The sequence below is a fragment of the Mesoplodon densirostris genome, chromosome 16 (assembly GCF_025265405.1).
Source record: "Mesoplodon densirostris isolate mMesDen1 chromosome 16, mMesDen1 primary haplotype, whole genome shotgun sequence".
Lineage (NCBI taxonomy): Eukaryota > Metazoa > Chordata > Mammalia > Artiodactyla > Ziphiidae > Mesoplodon > Mesoplodon densirostris.
This window is the reverse complement of record NC_082676.1, coordinates 21,484,256-21,490,893: the sequence shown is the minus strand read 5'-3', so window position 1 is coordinate 21,490,893 and position 6,638 is coordinate 21,484,256.

The following is a 6,638-nucleotide window of genomic DNA, read 5'->3' as shown; positions in this document are numbered from 1 at the left end:
TTATTAAGCCCTTCATATATGCCAAGAGCTTTATAAGTTTAATCTTCACAGTAATCCAGGTCTGCATTTGTGTTCCCCCAGAAGCAGACCCTGAAATAATGATTCAAGTGCAAAGAGTGATCCCAGGAAACACAAGGGAGTGGGAAGTTAAGAAGGGGAGGCAGCGCTTCCCTGGTGGCGCAGTGGTTGAGAGTCCGCCTGCCGATGCAGGGGACGCGGGTTCGTGCCCGGTCTGGGATTTGGGCCCGTGAGCCATGGCCACTGAGCCTGCGCGTCCGGAGCCTGTGCTCCGCAATGGGAGAGGCCACAGCAGTGAGAGGCCCGTGTACCCCCCCCCAAAAAAAGGGGGGAGGCAGCCCATAAAAGGATGCATCATCAAGCAAATTACCACTGTGGGCACCAGAGCTTAATTCTCCTGGAAAACTCTGAGAAACAACGGAGAAGATACTCATCAGTTATCCACACCCAGAGGCCAAGGGATCTGGATATTTATTCATCAGCTCCTTGAGTGATTGGCTGAGGGCTCCTCCTGACAGGCATGGGCATTTTGTTCCCTGGCGCCTCCAGCCAGCATGAGCACAGGCATAGTTTGCTCTGGTAGCCAGAGATAGCCCTCAGGTAAAGGGATGTAGATGCTGGCAATTAGAAGTTAACCACTGGACACTGAAATGGTAGGTGATGAAAGGATAGTGCTGGTGCCTTGATAGTACCTGCTTGACCCTGTAAGGTGACGATGATGGTGGTGATGATAATGGGTGTGATGGTGATGGTGGTGATCATCATGGCGATGGGGATGGTGATGATGGTGATGCTGTTACTTCTGCTGCAGCTGCTGATAGTAGCGAGGATGATAATGATGATGATGGTGATGCTGATGACAGTGATGATACCCAGAGTTTTATAAACTTAGTCTTCACCATAATCCAGTGTTTTAGTTTGAGTGAGGATGTGATGACGGCAGCTAATGGTCACTAAGCACTGAGTTCGTACCAGGTACTTTACATATGTTACTCCTTTAATCCTCACAACAATCTTCTGAAACACAATATTATTATGACCAATAAATGACAGGATTCAAGACCAATGCAGGTTAGTCTGGTGTCAAGATGCAAGCTCTTAACTATTTTAGACTACAAATCCACACTATTTTGCCTTAAATATCTATATTTTAAAATATTTTCATGATAATCACTTGGTCAGTCTCCACTTCTCTCTCCCCACCTCCCACAATGCAAACACCCTCAGAAGCAGAAAGAGGGAACCAAGAAAACTTAGTGAGGAGGGATCGACATTAATCCTATAACTGCCTGGCAGGGCATTTGGAGATTGTAGCAGGTTACAAGCCTTTAAGTGGTCTCAGTTTCCCCATCAGCCCCATCCGAAGAGCACAGACTGGATGAAGCATGAGTTTAGCCCAGCAGTAGCCCCAAAGTCCTGTGAAATAGGTATTACCATGGTCCCATTTTACATATGAAGGAACTGAAGTTCAGAGAGGCTAAACCATGTGTCTAAAGTCACACTGAGATTGAGAAGCTTGGATGCCCGATTCCAAATCCATTGCTCTTTCAGCCACACCATGATTGCCTGAAGCAGGAAAAGGCCCTGGTAGGTGCTAGTGAGAGAGGACAGTCAAGAGCAGACATAGGGAGATTGGGTAGATTTTCCATATTGGGTTCAGCTAGAGTTGCTGCTTCTGCTCCTCAATTCCTCCCTGCCCCGTACAAACCACCTCCAAGCCCTGTTGGATCTCCCACCAAAATATACCCCAATCCTTCCCCACTTCACTCCTTTGCTCCTACTATCATCCTAGTCCAAGCCTCTGTCATCTAGATGCCTTTGATGATGATGATGATGATGATGATGATGATGATGGTGGTGATGGTGATGATGATGATGATGGTGGTAGTGGTGATGGTGGTGATGGTGATGATGATGGTGGTGGTAGTGATAATGATGGTGGTGGTGATGATGGTGCTGGTGCTGGTGATGGTGGTGATGATGATGGTGGTAGTGGTGATGGTGGTGATGGTGATGATGATGGTGGTGGTGGCTGTGATGGTGATGATAATGATGGTGGTGGTGATGATGGTGCTGGTGCTGGTGATGGTGGTGGTGATGATGGTGGTAGTGGTGATGGTGGTGATGGTGATGATGATGGTGGTGGTGGCTGTGATGGTGATGATAATGATGGTGGTGGTGATGATGGTGCTGGTGCTGGTGATGGTGGTGATGATGATGGTGGGGGTGTTGTTGATGGCAATGGTGGTGGTGGTGGTGATGGTACAAAGTCTCAGTGGCTTCCATGCCTTTTAACTACTCTCTCTCCTTGCCCTCCTATCTATCCTTTGTACAGCAGCCATAGTGACCCTTGTAAAACAAAAATTCAATTCTAGTAAAAGCCTCTTACTGAAAACCTTCCAGAGGGATCTCACACCACTTAAAGTAGTATCCCAACTCCTTACCCTGGCCTATGAGGTCCATCCGTTGTCTCTGATGACACTTCACACCCCCTGCCTGTCACTTTGCAGAACCAGCCACATGAGCCTCCTTTCCATTCCTCAGACATACCAGGTTCATTCCTGCTTTTGGGCATTTGCACGTGCTGTTCTCTCTGCCCAGAACATTCTCCCCTCAGCTACTCTCACAGCCAGCTTCTTTCACCTCCTGGTCTCAGCTCACATGTCTCTTCCTTCCAGGGGCCTTCTCTGACCATCCCCTTTGAACTGTTTGAAGTTGCTTCCTCTCTTCCTCTCTCTCTCTCTCTCATCACCTTAATTAATTTTCTTCCTAGAATTTATCATTACCTGAAATTATCATATTTAATTAGTTTTTCCCCATCTGTGACCCTGACTAATATGTAACCCCATGAAAGCAGAGACCATGTGGGACTTTGCTCACCTTTGTGGATATAATGGTGCATAGTAGGTGCTCAGTAAAAATCCACTGGATGAATGAACAGATACATGAATCCCTCTCTGCTCCTCTATTTCCTCCAGAAACTGTTGTCCTCACTACCTGACTTAACTCTACCTTCCTGGTTTGATGTGTGAAAATGAGGAAATGACCTATAGCAAGTGCTCATTCAGGGCTGTCATTATCATTATTAATTATCAACAAGAGCCAGGCAGCCTGAAATGGTGGGTAATGATATTATCTCCCCCATGGTTCTCAGCACCTGCTCTGGCCCCATGGCATGCCTCACTCCCTCATTAACAGGGCTGGGATCCCAGGGAGCTGTGTGGTTGGAGGGACAATCCTTTAACCTTAGCAGGAGGAGGGGCATGTGCTTCGGTGGGTGCCGGGAGCCCAGGCCTGGCTGTGCTAACTTTGTACTCAGAGAGGGCCATCAGCCATCAGCGGAGGAGCCCAGTTTAATCGCAGGTTGGTTTCCCCATTCATCTTCAGCGCTATCCGAGGGCTCACCTTTTCCTACCCTGTGGCATCATGGTGACTGATGATCTCACACCAGCCCTGCTGCTGGGTTAGCACAGCTCACAGTGGGTGCCAAGCTTCTGCAGGCTCTTGGCTGTCTGGACTTGGGCCGAGATCATGTTTCTTTTAAGGAGCCTTGTTATGGACTGAATTCCATCCCCCACCCAAATTCATATGTTGAAGCCGTAACCCCCAAGGTGACTGTATTTGAAGATCAGGTTTTAAGGAGGTAACTAAGGTTAACCGAGGTCAGAACCCTAACGATGACCCCATAGGACTGGTGTCCTTATAAGGAGATGAGACACTCAACGTTCTCTCTATATCTGTGGGCATCCAGAGGAAAGGCCATGTGAGCACACAGTGAGGAGGCAGCTCACCAGAGAGCTCTCACCAGAAACCAAATTTTCTAGCACCTTGATCTTGGACTTCTAGTTCCCAGAGCTGTGAGAAAATAAATGTCTGTTGTTTAAGCCCCCAGCCTGTGGTATTTTGTTATGGCAGCACAAACAGACTAAAACAAGCCCTTGCAGCCTCCAGTTTCTGAGAGGGAGGAGGGTGGGATTTGGAAAGATGCCCTCCCGTGGGGGCATTTCCTTTGGCAAATGGTGAAAATGACCCCTGAGCAGAGGAAATGTCTCACCTGGCATTCAGGTGAGTGCATCCCCGGGAGGGGCAGTGCTTACAGGGGCTCACCCCGGGCTGGCTGGTAGAGGGGGCTCCAATCCAGCTCTATGGGGCTGCAGGTAACTTGCCCAAGAGAAAGATTCATCTGCTGTTTCTACACTACAGAGGGTGGGGAGGATGAAATGAGGGAGTCTGCAGTCACTCGCCAATGACATTCAATGCCAGCTAGAGCCCAGCGCTGGGTTAGGCTGGGGCAAGAGTAATAAACCAGCAGGGAGGGTCCCAGGGCTCAGGGAACTCACAGACTACTGAGAAACACACACTAACTTAGAAATAAAGTGATCTCACATCATGATAAAATTCAGAGAAAATGAAGCAGAGAGAGAGAGAGATGGGGGAGGGGGAGAGAGACAGAGAGACTGCAGGGGGTGGGAACGTGGGCGGATCTTTGTTTCCAGTGGCCAGAAAAGGGTCTTAGATTAGCCAAGTATTTGGGAGGTGGTCCCAGGAAGACCCAGTGAGAATAGAGACGTGAGATGGGGAAGGGCTGGAGCCAGTGAAGGGTGCATCAGTGAGCGGGTTAGAGCCGTGGGCAGCTGGGGCTCAGTGCTGCATGGATTTCTGGGAAAATGTGTAGTTATGCCTCTAATGCAGGCCAACCCAGGAGTAAAGAAGATAGGGCATTATCCACCAACTCATCCTTGATGGGTTGAGTGCCATTCCAGGAGTGTCAACTCCCCGCCTGGTCCACCAGGACCACAGGTACACAGGCTGGGCACCTTCCTGTGCCAGAGAAAGACCTTGCGCAGAGAGGCCGGTGTGCTTGCAATTGGAAGCCATGGTGGTGTGTGCCAAGGGGCGTGCGTGGAGCCAATGTGCACGGAGTGTCTGCTACTGAACACCTCTCTGAGGAGGTGACAATGGAACGGACACCGAAATGAGGAGAAGGGGCCAGCCATCAGAAGAGCTGGGAGAAGAGGTTTGCAGATAGAGGGAACAGAAAGGACTCAGCCATGGCCCTAGTTGCTGGAGCATCACGTGCCAGGGCAGAGAGGTTGTCTCAGGCAGCTGGGCTAAGGGATGGATCAGGCTCCTTCCCTGAGATTCCCCAAACCTCCCCCACCCCTTCACCCAGGCCCCTCCCACCCTTTGTCCCCACCTACAGCAGAGTCACTCCACACCTGGCCCCTTGCTCCTCCTCTGCCTCCCATCACATTTTCTGAACTTACTCGGTCTTCTCTGGCCTCAGAGCCTTAGCTTGTGCTTTTCCCTCTTCTGAGAATGCACTTCCACCCCATTTCTGCCTGCTGAAAATTTCCAACATGCACTCAGCAAAAATTTCTACTGAGAGCCAGGCACTGGGGATGGAGCGTTGAATCAACACGGACCTTCCTTTCAGAGTTTACTGTCTAGTGAAGGAACAATGATGTTAAAATAACTCATCCCACAAATTGCTTATTGCTACTTACCATTGTATTGCTAATTACAGCTGTGGGGAGTGAAAGGAAAAAGAGGGGAAGTGGACTAGGTCTGAAGTTTCTCAGGAGGCTGAACTTGAAAGATGAACAGGTGAGAGGTGGAAGGGCCCCCTGGGCAGGAGGAACAGTGTGTGTGAGCCGCTGAGCGGAGGAACTTAGCGTGGAGGAGACACTGAAAGGCTGGCGTGGCTGGAGTGGAGAGAGGGCAAGGGGGCAGTGGGCAGACGGGGCAGGGACTGGAAATGGATCCAAAGAAGTTTGGGAAGACGGGAAGGGTTTAAATCTACCAAACCACCGGCCTGGGAATTCTGAGACTGCCCCCAGGTTTGCTCTTAGCAAAACTAAATATGACCCCAAACGCTCTTGCATGGGACTGTCTGTTGGTCTGCTCTGGGGTCTGTTTGGTGTCCCTCACTGCCCCAGGCCCTCCCAAGGGGTCTCATATATTCTTCGAGGCCTTCATTCAAGTCCCTCCTCTCGGAAAAACCTTCTAGCCTTGAAATCAGAAGAGATCTCGCCTCCCACGTCCTCCCCTCATTTGGCCCTTGGCTCTTAGGGGCCCTGGTGTGAAGGTGAACATTCCTCTGGCTGCCGCTGGGGGAAGGGTAGCCCAGACTCTGCGGGGATGAGGACGGGAGGGTGCTGCCTGGTACCTGGTTGTGGGCAGGTGACTCTCCCCCTGCACGTCCCGGGATCCACACCCCTGCCTGCCCCTCACGCCTGGATTCTGTAGGATACGTGCAATTGCAACCTATACGGGACTTCATCCATAGACTGCGGGTGGCGGGGAGGGGTGGTCTCCTGTCCTGATTTTCAAGTCTGGATGGGGAGCAAGCCAAGATCCACTGCTGGGCTTTGCAAGTCCCTGGAACCAGGGCTAGGGCGGTAGAAACGAAAAACGATGCCTGGCAAACCCATCCTGCCGCCTCCTGCCCCCTCCGCGGGCCGCTCAGAGGGTGGGAGATGCCTTCTCTTGAGAGCCCCTCTTTCCACACCAGCCACTTTGCGCTCTGGGAGAGGGGCAGGGGAGCCACTTTCATTGTCCCTGAATGTTGGCTGGCAGGAGGCCCAGGGAGGGAGCCCCTCAATAGGGAATCTGCAGCT